At 46.2% G+C, this 9,477-nt stretch overlaps 1 protein-coding gene across 1 annotated transcript in view; it reads left to right on the top strand.

Annotated features, from left to right (window-relative positions):
• LOC102905636 (uncharacterized) overlaps positions 1-9,183 on the top strand; it is a 25,623-nt gene extending 16,440 nt beyond the window's left edge. The window contains exon 5 of the mRNA XM_076563426.1: positions 4,812-9,183. The gene's annotated coding sequence lies outside the window, so the exon portion shown is untranslated. The remainder of the gene's footprint in view (positions 1-4,811) is intronic.
• Positions 9,184-9,477: the final 294 nt, after the last annotated feature.

The following is a 9,477-nucleotide window of genomic DNA, read 5'->3' on the forward strand; positions in this document are numbered from 1 at the left end:
TGAGTCCATGTGAAGCTATCAGGAGTGATAGGCCCAACTCATGCTCAGGTCTTCCAGCTGCAGGAAAGCCGCCAGCATGAAGATGCCTTCTACTTAAAGATCATCCAGTCCCCCCTTAAACTAAGTGATGATCTCCCTTAGGGAGAACTGTACTTGGGACTCTTTTTAATTTTTTTTTAACTTTTTTATTTTTATTTTATGTGCATTGGTATTTTGCCATGGGTGTCTGGTACCCTGGAACTGGAGTTACAGACAGTTGTGAGCTGTCATGTGGGTGCTAGGAATTGAACCCAGGTCCTCTGGGAGAGCAGTCAGTGCTCTTTTTTTTTTTTTTAAAGATTTATTTATTTATTATGTATACATTGTTCTGTCTGTACATATCCCCACAGGCCAGAAGAAGGCACCAGATCTCATTACAGATGGTTGTGAGCCACCATGTGGTTGCTGGGAATTGAACTCAGGACCTTTGGAAGAGCAAGCAGTGCTCTTAACCTCTGAGCCATCTCTCCAGGTCCTACTTATGACTCTTATTTAATATCACTCTACCACATACTGTTTGCATAAGAGATGGGAGGGCCCGCTTGTCACATTTCCAAGGAACAGCAGATAGGAAAGTGTTCACCACTGGGATGAAGGAAGACTCACCTGGGAAGTGAGCCTATGAAGTGAAGGCAGGTCTGGTGGACCAGAGAGCAGATTCCAAGGAGCAGGGCCGGAAGGAGAGATCAACAATGGTGCAAGGCACTGGCTAAGGTCCAGCTGTGAAGCCTAGGCACTGGAGAAGCCAAGGTCTTTGACCTGGTCCTGATAGCCCGCTCTTGTCATAAAACTCAGCGTCAGCTGACGGAAAGGAGCCTGAAAAAGGTGACCTCTACAAGAGTAGGTGTCTGATAAACCTTGTGTGACACACCACACAGATGTTTTTCCATCTCAGAGTTGTTAAAGTCCAGCTTGTCCGCTTTACAGTGCTTTTTTGCTACAAGATGCTGGCCCGAGCTTGGCAGAGAGGAGGGTCCCTGCCCTCAAGGAACTTATATTTCAGTAGGAGAAGACTGTCATTTACAAGTCAGCAGTAAATTCATAGGAAAGATTTAGATCTGAGAATGAGCTATCAAGATTGATGAGGAGGAGCTGGAGACAAGGCTCAGTGGTTAAGAGTGCTTGCTGTTCTCCTGGAGGTCCTGGGTTCAATTCCCTGCATGTGCATGTCAGCTCACAACCATCTGTAACTCTAGTTCCAGGAGATCTGATGCCCTCTTTTGACTTTCAGGGATGTACACATGGTGCACAGAGATATATCCAGGCAAAAACAGTCATATAAATAGAATAAAAATAAATAAATTTTCAAACAAACAAATGATTGACCAGAGACACCTGTCAAAGCAGGGAGGTTTTCTCTATGGAAGTGAGTTTAAGTTGGGGCTGTAGCCATGTGACGAGAAGAGACAGCTGTTCAAACGGGCAGGGCACCCCAAGCAGACGGAAGACTCCAAAGCAGGAACAAGAGCAGACTGAGTAGGGCACAGAGAGAAGCCCTGTGACTACAGCACCGTGAATGAGGAGACAAGGAGAGAGACCAGGCGAGGGTCTGCAGAGGAGGTCACCTAGATGCTGTGAGAGTCGAGAGAACTCTGAACGCAGTGGGTCCTCAGTGTGTGGCGAGGACCTCGGTTATCTCTGGAAGCATGAGCCGGGCCAGAAGGTGAGGGTTGCACTGAAGACGGGGACGGGAGCAGGGGAGGGCTTGGGAGAGGTGGTAAGACATGGTGGACCAATGCCCGGCAGTGGTGGCGCACGCCTTTAATCCCAGCACTCGGGAGGCAGAGCTAGGCAGATCTCTGTGAGTTCGAGGCCAGCCTGGGCTACCAAGTGAGCTCCAGGAAAGGCGCAAAGCTACGCAGAGAAACCCTGTCTCAAAAAACCAAAAAAAAAAAAAAAAAAAAGACATGATGGACCAGAGCTGGGACAGGACAGATGGATGTGTTCAGGACACACTGGAGCAAAGGAAATGGGAGGGACTATGGGTTAGAAGTGAGGTGTGAGGAAGGAGATGATTCAAACATGACTCAATTTTAGCCTGAGCAGTTAAATGAGTACCAATGTCATTTACAAAATGAGAAGGCCCTCGCTGGGGTAGGAAGGAATTCATACTATCTCTCTCAGCCGTGTGAGACATCCAAGCCGAGATGACAAATGGCCATAGGACAGAGCATGCCTGGAGTACAGGGGTGGTGTTTAGTCTAGTACTGCTTATTTGGAAGGCATAGACAGAGATAGAGATGGATGGAATGAGGTTACCCAGTTAAAGGGCAGAGGGGATACAGTTACAGAGCCCTGAGTACTGCCCATTCTGAAAAGAAGAGAAGAAGAATGAGGAAGGGCTGTGGGCCCCAGATTCAATCCCTGGTATCTCCACCAAGATAAGAGAGTTTTTTCTCTAAATTTGCCAAATGCAAATGGGCTGGATATTGTAACTGTAATTCTTATATAACTATCTTGTTATATATAGTTTTACTATGTTGTGGTTAAAACCTTCCTTTTTAATTAGACAAAAAGGGGGAAATGTAATATTCCTATACACTGTGAATATATGCCACTATGAGTGGTTTAATAAAGAAGCTGACTGGCCAATAGCTGAACAGGATAAAGTTAGGCAGGAGAGCCAGACTAGGAGAATGCTGGGAGGAAGAAGGGTGGAATCTGGAGTCACTAGCCAGACTCAGAGGGAGCAAGAGGTGAATGTGCCATGCTATTAAAGGTACCGACACGTGGCAGAGCATAGATAAGGAATATGGGTTAACTTAAAATGTAAGAGCTATTTAGTAATAAGCCCGAGCTATTGGCTGAGCATTTGTAATTAATATTAAGCCTCTGGGTGATTATTAGAAAACAGCTTCAGGACAGGAAAACTGCCCACAAAGGGCCCATGAGGAAGGAAGAAAAACAGACTGCTATGGTGTCACAAAAGCCCAGATGTGTATCCAGAACAAGGGAGTTGTTACCCAGAGGGAATATTGCTCACTGGTTGGCTAAGAGGAGGATAGAGACCTAATCATGACCTTTGGCAAGATAACCCTGATAGGGTCCTGCTTGGTGGAAGGTTGAAGATAACAGCCATGTGCAAGAAGAGAGCCCAGGAAGGCAGCTTGTGGATCTCAGAAGACTTCCTGGCCAGGCCCTGCGGAGTCCTTAAGTCTGGGATGCACTGATGGTTCCTGGCAGAGATTAGCCATCATTTTCCAAGAGTGGGGTATTTTCAGTTTTCTTAGTTTAAATTTACAAACAATGAAACACATGTCTTAAGTGATGAGATTTTCTTTGAATTGAAATGAAATTTGCATAACACAGAATTACTCATTTAAAAGTAAACGTCTCGTGGGATCCAGTACATTGGCAGCATGATGCATTCACCACTTCTATCTATTCCAAAGCATTTCTGTCTTCCTGGAGACAGTCCCTCCTTACTAGGCATAGGGCTTTCTTTGAGGACATGCTTTTATGTGACTTGATTTTATTTTGTATTGAGGCACCGGGGAATGTACCTAGTATTACACACTGTAAATAATTGCTGAACCCTGAGCCCTGTCCCCACTGCAGCATGCTATCTTAGTGCCCCACCCACTCCAACGTGCTGTCTACGTGCTGGCTTTAATATGTTTCGTGACATATCTCCTCTGTAGAGGGAGAGGCCCAGTCCGTTCCACAGTAGTCTCTCCCACGTGTGCTGATGAAACGCAGCTGAGACATTCCCTGACCTTGGCAGAATCCGAGTCCGGCCTCCTTCCTGTCCCTCCTCTCAGAAACTAACGGTTGCAACTGACTTCTCTGTGGCCCCACTGTCCCCAGCAAGGCAGCTGTGAATTAATGACAGGGCAAACAAAAAGCTGGTGATAATTAGCGCTCTGATGTTCAAGCGTTATTGTTATTCTGGAAAAAAAATCAATTAGCTGAATAAGAAAGTACCCCTGAGACAAACATTAATTTTTCTCCCAGCATGGCTCCAGCTGGGTAGGTCAGGTCCAGAAGGCAAAAAGGTGTTTCTAGTGTAATAGAACTTTATATATATAAACTTTATTTGATGTGCATTGGTGTTTTGCCATGGGTGTCAGGCCCCCTGGAACTGGAGTTACAGACAGTTGTGAGCTGTCATGTGGGTGCTGGGAAATGAACCTGGGTCCTCTGGGAGAGCAGGCGGTGCTGTTAACCACTGAGCCATCTCTCCAGCCCCTTAAAGTATATTTTTAGGTGTCTGAGAGATGATGGGGGCTTTGGGGAGTTTGTTTGTTGTTCTGTGGAAGGGCTGGGGGTGTAGCTCCGTTGGTAGAGTGCTTGCCTGGCAGGGATGAAGCCTTGGATTCCATCTCAAGCAAGGGTGCACAATCCCTGTAACCCCAGCTTTTGAGATGGGAAGTGGAAGGTCAGAAGTTTGACAAAACAAGTCCTTATATGCTTGGCTATATAAGGAGTTTGAGGGCAACCTGGGCTACAGACCCTGTTATTGTTTTGTTGGGGGAAGAGTGTAAGACAGGGTTTCTCTGTGTAGCCGTGACTGTTCTGGAACTCCCTCTGTAGACTAGGCTGGCCTCGAACTCATAGATCCATCTGCTTCTGCCTCCTGAGTGCTGGAATTGAAGGCATGTGCTACTACCACCCAGTTTAGACCCTGCTTTAAAAACAAAACATCAAAATAAAAACAAGTTTCTGTGTATGTGTATGGGGGGTGCATTTGCCCATTTGGGTACATGTGGAGGTCAGAGGTTTTGTATTGGAATGGCTTCTTCAATAACTTCTCCCTTTATTTTTTGATACAGGGTGTCCTCATTAAAACCAGAGCTTTGGCAGTGGTGGCACATGGATCTCTGTGAGTTTGAGGCCAGCCTGATCTACAGAGCAAGATCCAGGACAGACACCAAAACTACACAGAGAAACCCTGTCTCGAAAAACAAAACAAAAACAAACAACCAACCCCAGAGCTTTGCTGTTTGGCTTAGACTGGCTTGCTGGCCAGCCCCCAGGGATTCACCTGTCTCTGTTTTCCTACCCACCCTGCACTGGAGTTACAAAAGCGCTCAGATTTGATGTGGAAGCTGGGGATCCAAACTCAGGTCCTCATGCTGACAGCCAACACTTGACCTACTGAGCCATCTCCCCAGACCCAACCCCCAAAGTTCCCTGGGGGTGGGGGTTCGTGATCCCAGAGCAATCATTTATTATCTGCACTCTGTCCCCTTGCTAACAGTGAGGCAACCCCTTTTCCTTGTTGGTAGTCACTAAAGTGCTCGGAGGCAGCCTGGGCCTGTGCATCTGTCAGGAGTGCCATCTCTGGAATGGAACCTTGATGGTGTAGAGAAAAACACAAATGAAGCGATTTCTCTTCACGTGCTCGTTAGTCAAACACCGGAACTCAGCCAAGCGGATATTCTCTCTCCTAAGGTTGTACATCGTGTTGTGTGTGTGTGAATAAGACGACAACACAGGAAGCCTCCTCCCAGTGCCTGGCCTGTAACAGGAACTCAGTAAATATTATCTGTTTCTGCTCCTTACAGCTCGGAGAAGGGGCCAGGCCAGGTGAAGCAGCGTGAAGTAGGTCTAACTGCACCTTCAGGGGGACTTTGGGGTCTCCTGCAGCTGAGGACTTGACCATTCTGCCTCCCCAAGACTCCAGCAGGCCTCTTAGCCTTCTGTGTTTATCAGCTTTCTGTCCTTGCTTGGGCTCTTAGAATCACAAATAGCCTCAGCAGAGGGAGTCAGATGTTCTGAATCTCCCTGTGCTGATGGATGGTCACCACACCCCCTGCCACCACAGCCGGTGACAAGGCCTTCAGCATAATGGAAGGCATTTGCGGATCTATTTTTCTCTCCTGGCAGAGAGCATTACTCACCTACTCCTGTGTGTCACAAGGAAGGAGAGCAGAAAACACAATAAACCACCAAGGATGAGTCAAATTTCAATAGAGGGGCTCAGCTCCAAGGCAGGAGGCAGGCTGTTTCTTCTGCATTCCTGAGATTCAAATGCAAGGAGTCCTGAACCTTCTGCTCCCTTCTTCTTCCCAGGAAGAGTGGCAAATGGAACGCAGCTCCATTGTGCTGCTTCAAGGTCAGAGAAAAGAGAAAGAAAGTGATGCTCAGAGAACTGGATCCTTAGGGCCGGAAGGCTGGATGGGAAGCAGGGAGGCCGGCTTCACTGTCCCCCCTCTCAGCTCTTTGTCTTTGTCCTTTCTTCCTTGGTGCTGGTGGGTTTTCAGCCACCTGTAAGTCGGAGTGTGGGAACCGCCTAAGGCCCTTCCAGCAAGCAGCCAAAACAGGCTGTGTTCATCAGGGGAGACTGGTCTCCCTGGAAGGGGCTCCACCACTGGCCTCTGGACGTCCTGAAAAGCTCTCTTCTTAAGGTGACCTGAGGATTTCCCCCAGAAGATGCCAAGAAAAAATTTTATGGCCATTTGGTGTTACTTTTACATTTTCATATAATTTTTTTTTCAATAGAAGGATCAGAAGAGGTAGAGGCAGCCACATATCTGAATTCTAGGGCAGCCTGATCTACATAGCAAGCTACAGTCCAGCCAGGGCTACATAGTGAGACCCTGTCTCAATAACAACAACCAAACCAAACCAGAAAGATCTGAAGAAGGTTGGGTTGGGTGTAAGATAGAGACAGATAACACATGCCTTGGAGGAGTTAGCCAGCTTCTGCCCTACATGAGGCACATTGTATTTGCACAGGCCACTGGAATAAACACCATAGAAAATACACATTTTGACATGATTGGCATACCGGAGGCCAGTAGTCCCCAAATTTGGGCATGACAGTCACAGTGAGCTTGCAGTACTATAAGCTCTTGCTATGTTCTAAGGAATTCTGGGCTCCTGGGTGTTGTATGGAAATCTCTGTTTTAGAAATCTCCCCAACTGGTTCTGATGACTACTGACTTGGGGAGCTATGGCAGAGGCCATGTTTTGAAAGGAAGAGATCACATGTCAGCTCCTATTCCCTGGGCCATTCATTTATTTTTTTAAAAATTGGTTGTTTGAGAGGCTGTCTCACAAAAACAAAAGTTGCTAAATTTAGTGTCTAGAGACTCCTTGGTCAAATATGTGCTTCTCTTGTAGAAGACCTCTAGCTCACAGGGGCCTGTCACTCCAGCTCTCGGGTCTGATGACCAATTCTGGCTTCTGTGAGCACCTGAACACACATGGCATACAGAGAGAGAGAGAGAGAGAGAGAGAGAGAGAGAGAGAGAGAGAGAGAGAGAGAGAGAGAGAGAGAGAGAATCAGTCTTTTAAAAATTAGAAACTTGCCAGACGGTGGTGGTACACACCTTTAACACAGCACTCAGGAGGCAGAGGCAAGTGGATCTCTGTGAGTTCGAGGCCAGCCTGGTCTATAGAGAGAGTTCCAGAACAGTCAGGGATACACGGAGAAACTGTGTCTCGAAAAAAAAAAAATTAGAAACTATTACATTTTCTTATTTATCTGTGTGTAGAGGGGTTGGTGGCATGTAAGCCATAACTCATATGTGGAGATCAGAGGGAAATTTATGAGATTTTTCCACTATGTGAGTCTCAGGGACTGAACTGAGGCTTGCTGTCAAAAGCCTTTATCCCCTGAGTCATGTCAATGGACCCTAAGCAGTTTTATTTTTAACTTGAAAGTGGGGAGGTGGTCTTTGTGCAACATGAAGATAGTAGTTGTGAGAGCAGCCCTGATGCCTTTGCTTTTACCAAGCAGTAAGAAGTCTTTCAATTAGGAATGCAGTCTTTTTTGGACCAAACTGCAAACCAAACAGAAGAAAGTTGTCTCTAGTCCAGCCCTTGGATTCCAGAAACGTGCAACCTACAGTGAGCGACTTAATCCCTTTGTGTTTGCCACACACATTTCTACATTTGTAGGCACACTTTCCACAGATCCACACACATGCACACACTCCACATTCAGTGACACACACTCACACCCAGACATTTCATACACATTTGAAACACCATCAATACAGAGTTAGACAGCTTAGTCCACCCACCTACCCACACACTGTCACCCACACTCAGCAGATACACATGTGCAACAGACACGTTCCAGACATAGGCTGCCCAACATACAACATTCTTGCAGAAGGTCACAGTCTCTGAATCTGTGATGCTGGGATTTCTTTGACTTTATTACCCAGCAATCTGAAAAGGTGACAACCTGTAAGGAGCCGGGAAGGACTACTGCCCTCTATGATGTTGATTTCATGTCTTATCTGCCCAGAGACTGATGGAAAGGATATAGGACAAGCAACAGTTCCTATATGTGAAGATGTAACCTGCCCTGTGAGTTCTCTTTTTCTACCTACCCCTTTCTGCCTCCATCTTTGATTATGGGAAAATTGACCCACTTAGCTCAACAAAAAGTTAACATGTACTATGGCTTTTAAAGGAGAAATGGGTCGTTCTGAGTTATCTCTCTCAGAGCTTAACAGTTTAGACAATATTCCAGAAGCTGCCTGACCATTTGAACAAATTAATTGACGTCAGCTGTTATAAACCCAGAATTCAACAAAGAACCCTGTTAGCAAGTGGAATCGATGGTCTTGTCATATCTAAAATTAATTTGCTTTTGTATCTGAGCTCTGACGTTAGCAACATTCTTCAAAAAAGAAAAATTTAAAAGCCCCAGAGAATTCTGGGTAATGGCATGCAAATGAAGAAGATCGCGGTGTTCAGTGTTCGCTCCTGGCTGGCACAAGGTTCTGGGACCATCTCATATGGCGAGAACTGTGCTGGGTAGAATGCATCCCCCTTAGTCGGCTGTTGTCAGAGTCTGCTGGCGAGGACTTGTTGTCCTTACCACGTTCCTCTTCACGAGCCTGCCAGCTTGCTCTCTTTTCTTTCAGCTCCATTTTCAGCATTCCAGGCCTGCGTGATATTTTGATCCTCTCCATTCTAGACTCTAAGCATCTGTTGAGTATGCAAATGTGTCTGAGGCAAAGGTGCTTCACTTCAAGAAAACCCAGGAAAGTCACATGGTTTCCATGGTGATTTAGTACTTTGTGTTGCTTTTAGTTTTCATATTGTATTTATTTTAACATCTTATTACATGTTACAACATACCAGTCTGCCACTATGGAAATTAGAATAGTAAACAAAGACAGGGATCTGTCACGTGATACGGTTTGAAAAACAATAAAATAGATGTTAAAAATGTAAAAATTCTTTCTATGAAAAGATGAGAAATGATGAGTGGAGATTTGTGATACACGAGTTGTCCAGGGAGGAGGGGGAAGGGAAGGGCAGGAGTGGAGGGAAGGAAGGGAAGGGACTCAAACAAAGTGGATAAAAACCAGGAACAGACACTGCAGGAAGAAGGAAGTCCTAATGCCTGGTGAGCTTCACTATATCTGAGAAAAGGGCTGGGGGGCACAGCTCAGTGGTGGAGTGCTTGTGTGGGTCAGGGCTGGGGGGCACAGCTCAGTGGTGGAGTGCTTGTGTGGGTCAGGGCTGGGG

The sequence above is a fragment of the Peromyscus maniculatus genome, chromosome 1 (assembly GCF_049852395.1).
Source record: "Peromyscus maniculatus bairdii isolate BWxNUB_F1_BW_parent chromosome 1, HU_Pman_BW_mat_3.1, whole genome shotgun sequence".
Taxonomy (NCBI): Eukaryota; Metazoa; Chordata; class Mammalia; order Rodentia; family Cricetidae; genus Peromyscus; species Peromyscus maniculatus.